General features: G+C 40.8%; 1 long non-coding RNA gene across 4 annotated transcripts in view; it reads left to right on the forward strand.

Annotated features, from left to right (window-relative positions):
* The window catches only part of LOC137478552 (uncharacterized), a 113219-nt gene that overhangs the window by 58647 nt on the left and 42396 nt on the right, over positions 1–12176 (forward strand). For 2 of the 4 annotated variants that reach the window (XR_011001643.1, XR_011001637.1), the window contains exon 4: positions 11722–11920. The exons of the other annotated variants lie outside the window; for them this stretch is intronic. This is a non-coding gene — a long non-coding RNA (uncharacterized lncRNA). Of the gene's footprint in view, positions 1–11721; positions 11921–12176 lie in introns of those variants that run through there. 4 annotated transcript variants of the gene reach the window in all.

A 12176-nucleotide genomic window follows, 5' to 3' on the forward strand; every position in this document is an offset into this window, starting at 1 on the left:
AAGTTTTTTTTCCAAGCTTAAAAAAAAAAAAAATCTTCAGGAGCTATGTATGCACTCAGATAACCCAGAAATAGATTCTCTTAGAACTTCTGTCTTGCCATGAGCTTGCTCCTCAGTAGAGGAAAAATGGCTTTGACTCAGCTGAAAAAAAGGTCTCTCAGATGTTGCCAAGTCAGTGTTTGAGCAGCTCATACTGTGCACGGGCAACAGATGGTTTGCCACAAAATTAGCAACAGGCTCCTGCAGAGCCCCTGGTGTGGAGGGAGCCCACCAGTGCAAGAAGAAGAATTCTGGGGGCCTTCTCTCCAATTCTCACCTAATCAAATCAAACCATAACTGAAGCCTTTGGCCAAAGTACAGCAGGGTAATACCAGAATGGTGGAACTTGTTTTTCCTTTGGATGTGTACTGTGAATCTCAGATTCTTAGCTTGTCCCTTAGTGCTTCTTATAACCCATGGCTGAAGGCAGGACAGCAGACCTCTTTCTTTTCTGCAACTGCTTGGTTTTTTTTTTTTTTTTTTTTGTTCTGTGACTGTCCCTGCCTCATTCTAAACTGCTGATATAAAAGACAATAATAAAATCATCTTACTGCAGAGTTTGTGGTGGATAGCACATCCGAAATACACGTAATAGGAGTTGGAGAAAGGAGAAAAATAGAAAAGCATTGCTAGCTGAATTCTGAACCTCAAAGCTGGTTTGATTTAGTTCAGGATCCTAGTTGAAGGCTTTGGTTTTATTTTGCATTTTTGGAGTTGTTATTTTGTCTCACTCTTGCATGTAGCACAATGCCATTTTACCTTTTAAAACATTTTAGAGGTATTCAGACATTTTTAGGTAGTAGAATATAGCACAGCCAAGAACAATACCGGTGTATGTTCACTTTCAGAGTTCCATTTTTCCCTGGGATTTTAAGGCAATGTAAGATCTAAAAGTTGTTTGTTTATGTGCTGTGCAGGCTATGGCCTTGACTTTCAAAAGCAGTTTTGAAAGCTTCTTTTCAGCAGCAGTTTTGAGGGCTGAGAGCATGTCACTCAAACACACAAAGGCTGTAGCTTGTCCTGATTGCTTCTGAGTGCATCCGCCTTGAATCTATGAGTTTGCAACTTGCTCTTCATACATGAGCTTTTTATCAAAAAGGTATATTTATCTGGAAGATAATCACAGGTTTTATTTTAATATGTGTATGGTGGGGAGCTGAGAAGAGGAACTGTAGCTTGTTACTGCCAGAGATTCAGAAGAGAAACTATGTGAGGCTCTTTCATCTCCATCCCTACAGACACAGACCTTGGGGAGGGGGAGCTGCAAGGGCAGCCACAATGACCATGAAGCCAGAGAGCCCCTCACACACGTGAGCTTGTGGCTCTGCCTGGGGCTGTGTCTGCTCTGAGCTCTTGGTTCAGCCCTGGCAGTTCATTTTCCTGAATTCTGATGTCTTTACTTTCCACTCAACACCTGGCAGCCACTCGGCAGCACTTCAAAGGGAAACACCCCGATGGAACATATAATTAATTTAGTGTCCAGTGCCAAGGTTAGTTGTCATTCCTCCAACATAAATGTTATAGAACCATGAATCTTGCCATTGTATTTTTACAGAATTGTTATGGTTTGCCATTTCCAATGATGTCCTGGTGGTACAGTATAACAGAATAGAGATGAGATGTTTTCAGAAGCAAAGCCAGAATTGTTAGCTGATAGTGCTTTCCTTTGGCTTGATGGTATTGTAAAGAATTTGAGAGCAACTGGAGATTAATAATGAATAATATCTGTCCAGCCTTGCCATTTTTATGATGTTCCTTCCAAATGCAAGTGCATCCTATCCAGTGGGCTCAACACAGCCATCATCTCCGTTCTGGGCTCTAGATAGATTACATTTTATACAAAAATATTTTCTTTGATGCTCTTTATGTGTGTTCAGCCAATAAAAGTAGATATAAAATTGTACTGTATTTCCCAGAATGCACAGAAAGGTAACAAGAATGAATGAATGTGGAAAATACACTAGACTGATTTTAATATGAAATTAACTTTTGCAACAAAGAGGTGGCCCATAAAAACTGAAAGTGTCTGAGATTGCTGGGTATGATAATTCAGGTAGAGGAACACATATACGTTACTGGTCCTCAGGTAGCAACAGGCTGGGAATGGCAGGATCAAAGGAATATTAACAACTTGATAAATTCCTAAGTTTTACATGGGACCATCAAAGAAATCAGTCACGACAGACAACTAAAGCTGATCAAAGATGATTTTAGAGGTGACATTCTAATCAGTCTGTGCAGTGTGATGGACTGGGGAATTCGCCAGGCTGACCCCAAAATATATTTCTGGCGAAATCTGTTAATAGAAAGGTGATTCTTTTAAGAAGTGAAGAACATGAAAATGTGGGACACGATGCATGTGAATGCTGACACAAGGATTGCTTCTCTGTCCCCTCAGGTCTCCTCCATGATTCTTAGGGAACATTTTAACAGAGGCTTGATCAAAAAGTTGCAATTAGAAATATAAAAAGACAGGACTTGGTTGATAAAAAGGAAATTTGAAATTGAATATAGCAATTTTACCAAAAGAAATGAAAAGACAAAAAGTAAATGAACAAGTTTTATACATTTTAAGGAACAGCAAATGCAGGATATTTCTTTTTTTTTTTTAATAAAATATCAGAAAAGAAATGTAGTTTATAGCATTTGGTATAAGATGAAGTGTTATCAAATCACTGGAAACTGAGGAAATTCAAAGTTCCTACAGTTGGTGAATAAGGCAAGATCACTGGCTTGAAATTTGCTTCTGATCTTGCTACTGTGAACAAATTCAAGTTAAGAAGAAAAATACAGTTAAATGAAAAAAATGTGGGAAATTAAGGCAAAATGTGCTATAAACTTTGTATTAGTCAAATTCAGGAGGCAAGGAGAGTGAAGTGTGGCTTGCTGGGTCTGAGAATCTAGACATGACTTTCAGGGCTGAAAGCAAGTAATAACTAGATATTCTAAGTCTATACATGAATGGAGGTAGTCAAGACTGTTTTTTGTGTGAACTTAAAATTCAGGAAGGATCTCCCTCCCCAAATTAAAATTGGGTATGCTAGACAAGTTTGCAATATTAAGGTTTAAGTAAAATATCAATAACGTTGTTTCTAGGTCAGCCTGCTTTCTTTTCTCATATCCAAAACATGGAGAACTGTCAAGAAATGGTCAGAATCTTCATAAATGTTTTGTTTAATTTTAGCCCTATAAATGAATTCATTAACTGCAGTGTAGATTTCTGTAGCTAGAGGTGAGGCATGTATTGATTAACCTAGTAAAAATATTATCCATTGTGCCATTTGAGATGAAAATATAGATCCAGAATGTGTAAAACTATGGATCTGGGCTTGTGAAAATGAAAGTCAAATATTTTCAAACCTTTTGACAGCTACATTAGCATCAGTCATTTGAGAAGCTTTACATGAAGAGCTAACTAAAGAAGAATAATGCCACTGGAAAAAAAAAATATCCTAAGCAGGCAAAATGGAGAAATAATTACTTGCATAGAAAAAACCCACAAGGACTGAATACTTTTTGAAGGACTGAATTAGTAATAAAGGTAAATGCAGAACTATTTTTAAAAAATTGCTCTGCTAGTTTAAATGAAGTATGCTTTCCCAGGAATTTTTATCATGGGGCCAGAAAAAAGAAGAACTTCCAGTGGTAGAAGTAAAGTTTTTCTTTACACGCAAGGGGACTCTTGTGACTATTCCGAGGCCAAAATTAGGAAATATTGGTAACTTGTGTTCTTTTGAGCCAGAAAAAAGATACTAGATAGTCATAAGCATACTAGATACTGGATAAGCATCATAATATAGATATCAGTAATAAATATGAGAAGCCAGGTTTGACTTTTGTCTTTTCTCAGCTAGCCTGGGGTTTATTTTAAAACTTGTGTGAAAAAATAGTGTCTTTTCTCAAACCCAGTCTTTCAGAAAGTGCTGAGAGACCACGTTGCTCTGCACAACCTACGGCACTGACCAAGGCCCAGGTGTTGCTCTGCTTGGCTTCCTCTCACAGCCAGGCACACAAAAGGGTGACCAGGTACCACAGGCACTGTCAGGGGCCTGGCTGAAGCAATGCCAACCAAGGCTCGACCCTATATATTGACATTATAAATAGAGTGTTAGATCTGTAAGATACAGAAAAGTATATGGAATATGGAATTATTTATATTCTGATTTGTATTGAAAATGTATTTGTGCCTTTAGTTTCATTGTCTTATTCTATGATTTTCTCTTGTTAGGTTTTCTCTTGCATGATTAAACTTTTCTCTATCTTTTCTCTTTCTGTACTTTTATTTTAATCTGTGGGTCTCATGGTGATTCTCTATTGATATCTCTTTATATGAATTTGGACTACTGTGCATGACCCATCCTGGTAATTAATAGAAGGTTTTCTCCTTGAGGCAGATCTACACAGAGCTTTTAGAACAGGTGCTTAGGTCAGTTCTTTCACAGCATCTCTTGTAACCTGGTCCTCTCTGTGTGGCAGAAGTTGTTGCACACAAAGCCAGGTTCTGTCACTTTGCTGCTGTTCCAGGCTGAGGTCTGAGGTACCTGACACTTCACGTGCTGAAGGTGGCACGTGGCTCCTGGCTCCTAAATCTGGCTTTGCTGCTCCCTGGGGCTGTGGGTCTTTGAGCAGAAATGTGTGTTCCTCCTTTGCTCTGGGCCTGGGGCTCACGAGTTCCAGCCTGGCACAGAGACAAGAGGGTGATTGGCAGGTTTGGGTCTTTTTGAGAGACAGCAGCTCGCCCCTCCTGCTGCCGTCCTCTAGCCAAACTTAGCTTCTGTTTCGGAAAAGAACAGTGCAATCCAGCTGACTTCCCAGGAAAGCTTGAGAAACTGTGACAATAAACAGGGTTGCAGAGGTGAAGTGTTTTGTCTGAGTAGAAGTGCAGACCTGTCCTACCTGCTGAGCCTGGGACAGCAGTGCCCAGTCTGTGGGACTCTGTTGAATTTCCTGGGGGTAATGAAGGCAGCTCTTAGGTGTGGCATTGATGCTGGTGCTGGAGACTGCACCAGGTTGGTTTCTGTGGGATCACATCCATATTTTACAAATGAGTCACCGCAGTAAAGTCTGCTGTGTGCAGAGCAGTTCCTGCACCAAAGCAGGGCGGCCGTGGGAGGGGGCACCGAGGGCTGCTCCGTGTGCTGCTCCGAGCCCCTGATTTATCTGTGGAAGCAGCACTTTCATGCCATCAGCAAGGGAAAAGCAAATGTTGTGGTGATGATGATTTACATGCTGTGAGAGGAGGTTTCCACAGGTTCCTTTTGCTTAGTCACCCGCAGGATGCTCATTTACAAAGGAACAAATACAGAGCCTGATGATTATTGCAGGTAAAGCCTGTTCAGAAGCTGTTAGCTACAAAAATCAAATACACATCTACAGCAGCCTCACACAGCACAAGCAGCCATCTTTATACATGGATATATGAATCCTTTTTTTTTTCTTCTGCATAAAGAAAAATATTACATAAATATACTTCTCCTCTATTGGAGGAGAGGAAAACTAGGAATTTTTATATTCTTTTCAGCATATAAAGCCAGTATGATCACTCTGGTTTTTGTATTATATCCACTTCCACTCCTATGTCCATTTACATACCAGAAATCTGTCTTTATCAAGCTCTTCAGCATTAACCCTCATATGTAAAGACCTTGAGTGGCCAGTGTGTGAGTCAAAATGTATTAGAACGTTATTAGTAAAGGCATCCCCTGTATTTAGGGAAAACCTTCAAACAATAAAGAAAACCTCTAATCTTAAAAAAACCCCAAGAAACAGCCGGGCAGGGATGGAGCAGCATGAGATTTGCCTGTTGTAGGCTGAATACTCTGTCTGGAGGCAGAGGAGCATCTGGTGACTGATGGCCCTGGGCTCCAGTCAGCCAGCAGCATCTGTAGAAAATGGACAGTGACAAAAAGATGTCCCTGTGAGGAAGCAAGGGTCACGTATAACACACAAGTAAAAAAGTCTCCAGTTTAGAAGATTATTTTATCTGCAGATTGGCCTCTTACAGATGGGAAACTTTTCAGTTGCTGAGGACCAAAGGTGTGGTTCACTTTGATAGGATGTAGAGCAATATTTGCCTTCATGTTACACTACAACAACATGAAGGACAATAAAGCCAGAGACAAGAAATGTGTGAAATTAAGACTGGCTGTATGCAAATTCATCCATAGATTTCCAAGTCTCTCCTGGGTTCTTTATTTACTCACTTCTTTCTGGCCACAGAGAAACTCCTTTGGGAAGGGCCTTGAAATTACTTAGCAAAATGGGATGCTCTCCTCAGTCATTTTTGCTGAATAAATGCTGCTTTCAGTTCTTAACAAGATCAGCTATCCAAGTTCCTACCAACCAGTGTGACTTTAGGCAGAGTTGGCAGAGGTATCCTGTCCCACCAAAGGCGTGGTGAGGGAATTGGGGCTGGCTGCTGGAGCACTGGTGTGGAGCAGAAGGCTCTTTCCACACCTGCATTAGAGTAGCAAGGATGGAGCTGCTCAATGAACACAACTGCTCTGCTTTCACACAAGAGGTGCAATTAATGCTTTTTAATGGAAATTAAATTCTATAGCACCTGGTGATCCAAAATGTTGACCAAAAAAAATGGACCCTAATGAACTGTGCAATCCTCTTAATTCAGTTAGTTTACATAATTACATTTCTGCCTCCTACTCAGCTCAATAATTGCACCAATGCCCTATCTTGAGAACCCATCTTTGTGCCTTAATGGAAAGGTTTAAATTATGCTGACCCTATCTGCTAATAACAGTGATCAATAGCACTCCTTCATCTCAGTTTGTTTTTAAAGAACTATCTATGTTGCTCTGTTGTTGTCATAGTAATTGCAATTACAATCAGCTCTTCCAGATGTTGCAGAGATGGGGAGGATTGTTTCTGTTCTGGCTGTTTGGGACAGTTAGAAGTTGGTTTTCTTCCTTTTTCCTTTGCTTCCTCAGTGTCTGAGAAATCAGTGAGCAATCTACTGTTGTTCTGTAAACAACTCTTTGGGAGCAGCTTGAGTTTACAAAATAGTCGCTTGATGCCAACCAGCTGGTGAGAGCAGCTCCTCTCATGCCACATGAAGTCAATGTCAGGTCTCTGTACCAGCTCAGGGTCTGGCCTTACAAACGTCCTGATGCATCTGTCTACCTGGCATGTCTCTCCTGATGTCAGGCCCATGACCAACGTCAGTGCACGAGAACAGACAATGGTTCTGAGAAGTGCAAGGTCACAAAACTGTCCCTCTCATTCAAGAAAAAGATATTCTTCTCCTGACCTTGGATATGTGTTTTTGTTGGTTTTTTTTGTTTTTTTTTTTTTTTTCCAGACTGTTTCAAGATGAGTGATTAAAATATGGAATCTAAAAAGTGTTTATGAACCTGCAGGAAGTGTTTAGAATTGTGTATCTTCTTGAATCCCTCTCCATATAGTGTTGTTCTTGTTGCCTTACAAACACCACCACCCCTTCTGCTCAAACAGCACACACTCAGCAGTGGTGAGCTCATAGGCTGCAGTAGCTTTGTCTATTTATTTAATTGAGAAATTAAAGGAATTTTATTATTTGTTTTTTTATTATTAGGCTTTGAAAAATTAGACAATGGCTGAGGTACAAAAAAAAAAAAGGACTTTTGCTCTTAAACCCCAGAAGGGTTTTTCCTTAGTGTTATTTTTCATTGTTATCCCTGGTCTTTCTGTGGTTTTATTGGAGTTATCACTCTAAAGGAAACCAGGAAAAAATCCTACTAATAATTAATCAGTATGCCATAAAGCCTGTCAAATCCCCTTCATATTAATGAGATCTTTGTCACTGGCACTGAAGCTTTGTTTTGCTGCTGTTGTTTGGCCACTGTCCCACTGTCTTCAGGGGTCATTTCAAGTCATTCCCTTTTGACTTCTTCACCATGCATTGTAAGCCATGCAAAAGTATCTGCCAGTAAAAGTATTCTGTCAGCTTTCTTGTCAGATGTATCCGCAGTTGCCTGCGCAGACTTTGGACACAGTGGTTCAATCAGTTCACACTCACTGTCTCAGAGATGTTTCAGTAGCACACAGAAATCTCATCAACCTAAACATGGCTCTGTGGGATACAGTGATTACCCTGGGAAAATACTGCCATGGCAGACAGGTTTTGAGGTTCAGGTTTTGAGTTTTCCTTTCCTGGAACAAATCCAGCGGTCACTACTGGATAGCAGTTCAGTGATGCTGCAGTTCCTTGTGTGGCCAAAGCTGCCATCAGTGGACACCTCACATGTTTTTGAACCATGAAGCTGGGCTATCAAACCCACTGCAAATGGAGGGCTTCCAGTTTCAGAAGGAAAAACCTTTTCAGCAAGCTCTAGAACAGTCCAAGGTAGCTGCAGGTGGTGGCAAATCACTTCTCTGGGAGGGGCAATGTACAATAGTATTTCAAGGCATGAGGAGCAGGCAGGGCTCCTAATCTGGAAAACAATTGCCTCGAAACATCCTCAGGAAAACCAACAGCTATTTTTTTAGCATTTCTATGGATGAAGAAAGACATGAGTGAGTTTTCTCTGGCTGTATTTGGTGTGACCAGGCAGTGTGCAGGAGATGCTGTCTTCTATGTAAATTCCTCAGCTTTGAAGTATGAACCAGGAAGGCAGAACATCTCAGGGGCTCACCTTGTTGGTGTAAATACCTGGAAGCAGGCTTAGTAAGTGTTCTATGCACGTGGTGAAATAAAGAACTTCCAAAAGCAGCCACACCTATGCCAGATCATCAGAAATATGCAAAGTATTTCATTTCAGGGGAAAGGAAAAAAAAAATCTTGTTCTCATTAGTAAGTGGAGCCTTACTGGTATGAAGAGGATTGTGTTGACTTATTTTATAGGAGGATTTAGTTTTGCAGTATGTGTTCTTGGATGCTAAAAAAAGCAGCAGGTTTCTTCACAGAGTGCATAATTTTGCAAGTTTTATACTTACTTCAGGCTGATGATTTCCTGATTATACTGTGTCCTTTTGCTGCAGAAGCTGTTGATCTTTGCAGAAAAAAAAAAGAAAAAAAAAAAGACAAGACTGAAATATAGAAACTGTAGTGCTGTTATTTTGTGGTGACAGGAAAGATGCACCAGCATGCAGGTTTATTCTTATGTGACACGTAATTGCTCAGAAACTATTTTTAAAACCAGGCTGAAAGAAATCACAAGGATGGCATAGATAAGCTGTCATTTGACAAACCTGCTTAGGCTGCATGCAGGGAAAGTTTAAGGGGTGTAGGGACCATGACTGCAGCTACCAAGGAAGGGGAGAGAGGGGAGCAGAGCATCCCTCTCCCAGCCTGCTCAGCTCACATCAGTGACCACATCACCCAGCCTGTAATGTGCACTGCTGCCCCTCTGCAGCACGTAATGGGCTCACCACCCCAGGGAAATTCTGGCTGACCAAAAGCTTTCTGGATGCTCTGCAGACCCATCTCATTTTTATCTAACTGCAGTTGGCTGGCACTGTAAGCATTTATAAATCTCCATAATGCCAAACATTGCGTCCACTTATGAACCTTCCATCACTAATGTTCTTAGATTATTGTGACTGCAGCAGCATTTTCCACACTGTATCTTTAGTTTTTGCAGTGCTTTGTGCTAACAGGAAGTTGAGAATGCCCAGCTCTCAGAGAAGCCAAGCATGCTTTCTTTTATGCTTAAGAAACACTTTTCAGCTTTTTATCTGAATCAAGCACCTGCTACATTGTGTCCCCCATTTCCTGCAGAAACCCTTGGTGTGCAGCTCCAGGTATGCAGGACTCAAAGGCATTCTACTTTATTTGTCCACCCTAACCCAGTCCCTCCTGCAGTGAGACTTGATAATACCCGAGTTAGATTATTTCTGTGTCCTGTATTCTGTGGGTGTCTGGCATGACAGCCAAATGTCCTTCCTGCCAGCCTCTTTAGTCCTCAAGAGAGTGAAACATGTTCCCTCACCTAAAGAGGAACACATTTCAGTTGCAGCTGAACTTTCAGGCTTATGTCTGCTTGGGGTGAGAGTGAACAGCTTCAACTCCAAGGGTCACTGAGCACACTGACAAGGATCTCCCCATGACAAAACTAATTTTAATGAGTCTTTTGGTGCTGGCAAGAACAGAGGGATTTTGAGCAAACTGTTGATATGATATTTAAAAAGAAAAGGTTTTGGGTTGCATTATGTCCAGCCTGGTACTCAAAGTCCCTTTAAGCAATCCTAGAGTGCTTTAAAGCACAAAGCTCTGAGTGCACCACTGCTGCTGTGCCATTCACAGAGTGACCTGTCCTGTCCACCCAGAGAGGCAAAAAGCCAGCTTGGACTGAAAGCTGCAGTTCTTGAGCAGCAATATGAGACAAGAGACCTTTGCCAGATATGTGACATTCCTGGAAGAAGCTCATTTCATGGGCCACCTTGGTAACCACACTGATTCCATAGACATGGCTCAAATAACATGTCCTGTTTCAGAATGATAAGGTGCATTAAAAACTTATTAGCCTTTATAGGAAGTAAAGATGCTGTCAGAAGGGTTACCTTTTAGCATATGTGCAGGTCTGCCATGCTCAGTCAGCCATGAGAAACCATCCATCTTGGAGATCATCTGGCAGCCAGCAAGCTGAACAAATGTGTTTATACATAAGGCACAGAGCCTTGGTGATGTAACTAAGAAACTGAATTATTACTTCTGTCCCTTAAGGCTGACTGATGTTTAAAATTCCAAGTTATTGGGTTTTATACACTTTGCAATACAATTTATTCGCTTATTCTCCTTGTAAATTTTCAAATACAAGTATCAGAACATGATCAGGGGTACTATGGAAACACACTGATTCAATTTAAAGAGCAAGCAACTAATCCTTATAGAGCTGTGATTCTATAATTATGTACTTATAGTTTCAGAGAGTCACAAGTATACTTGAGGGAAAATGTTCAGGTAATGTGAATTACTCTAACTTGTCATAGCTAGTAATAGGACAATCCCTAGAAACTGTGAAGGATAGGTGGTAACTCAATTTGTCCTGCAGAAAATAGCAAGAGAATGCCCATCCAAAAAATCTTGTCTCTATAGAAATCTTGTCTCAAATAAAAATGGATGAAAAATCATTTTCCTATCTTCCTAACTACTTTCAAATATGCTGCTGAGATGGAGAAATGACATGACTTGGCCAGAGACATTAAGAAGATCTGAGGAAGAACTTTCCACTGAATTAAAGAAGTCTTCTGAGAAATTTCCTATTGAAACTACCTTGTACTAGAAAATGTGAGGGGGCTTTTGTTTGCTTTTTTTTTTCTTCATAACAAAAGTGTCCTTTCCACATTTTTTTCCCTATGAATTAAAAATGGAAAAATCTGGCATAATTAGTTTTTCACCTAAAATATTTCAGCTTTCAGACACCCTTCTGGGAAAATTTAGAGAAGAACTTACACAAGCTTTTTATATGTCATGGACATCCTCTACTAAATATTGTTAATTTTTAGTTAGTTCTGGTATTGAGGACCCCAGCATTTCAGTAATCACCAGGCTGTCTGGATGCTCCTTGAAAAGTAGCCACAATTGCTTCAACAACAGCATCCATCCAAAGGCCAGAATGACTCAAAGTTAATTCCTGCCCCATGTGTGTGATCTGTGAAACAACAGAGAATATTTGTGGAGTTCCTTCTGTGCAGTCAAAGGGAAATAACATGCCTGAAGGTTATATATCTATTCATTTTTTAATTTAGGTTGAACATCTGATTGTGGAATATGCAATCCACTAGGGGAGAGGAAAAAGAAAACCTACCTTAACCTTATAATTAGCACAAATGAGTACAGTGGCCTAGGGACAACAGCACTGTGCCAAGCTCTTGTGCCAGTAAAGTTTCTGGCACAGGGACAGTTCTCCAAGAGAAGACCATGTGAAAAAAAAAAAAATTAAAATATTTGTATCTCTTAGCCCAATCCTTTTCTCCTCACAACAGTTAGAATCCTTGCAGGGTGCAGTAACTCAGTTTTTCCCAGCATGCAGGTGTACTACTCCAAGATCTGCTCCAGCAGAGCCAGGCATTCCCCCTGGCCCTGGAGCAGAGAGGACACAGCGCTGGGCAGCTCTGCTGGCTGGGCTTTGTGCTGCCCAGCACTTGACCCATTGCTGGAGGGGCTCTGCACAGGAGAAATGGCACAACAGGGGCTGGGCCAC

Source organism: Anomalospiza imberbis, chromosome 8 (assembly GCF_031753505.1).
Source record: "Anomalospiza imberbis isolate Cuckoo-Finch-1a 21T00152 chromosome 8, ASM3175350v1, whole genome shotgun sequence".
NCBI classification, from domain to species: Eukaryota; Metazoa; Chordata; class Aves; order Passeriformes; family Viduidae; genus Anomalospiza; species Anomalospiza imberbis.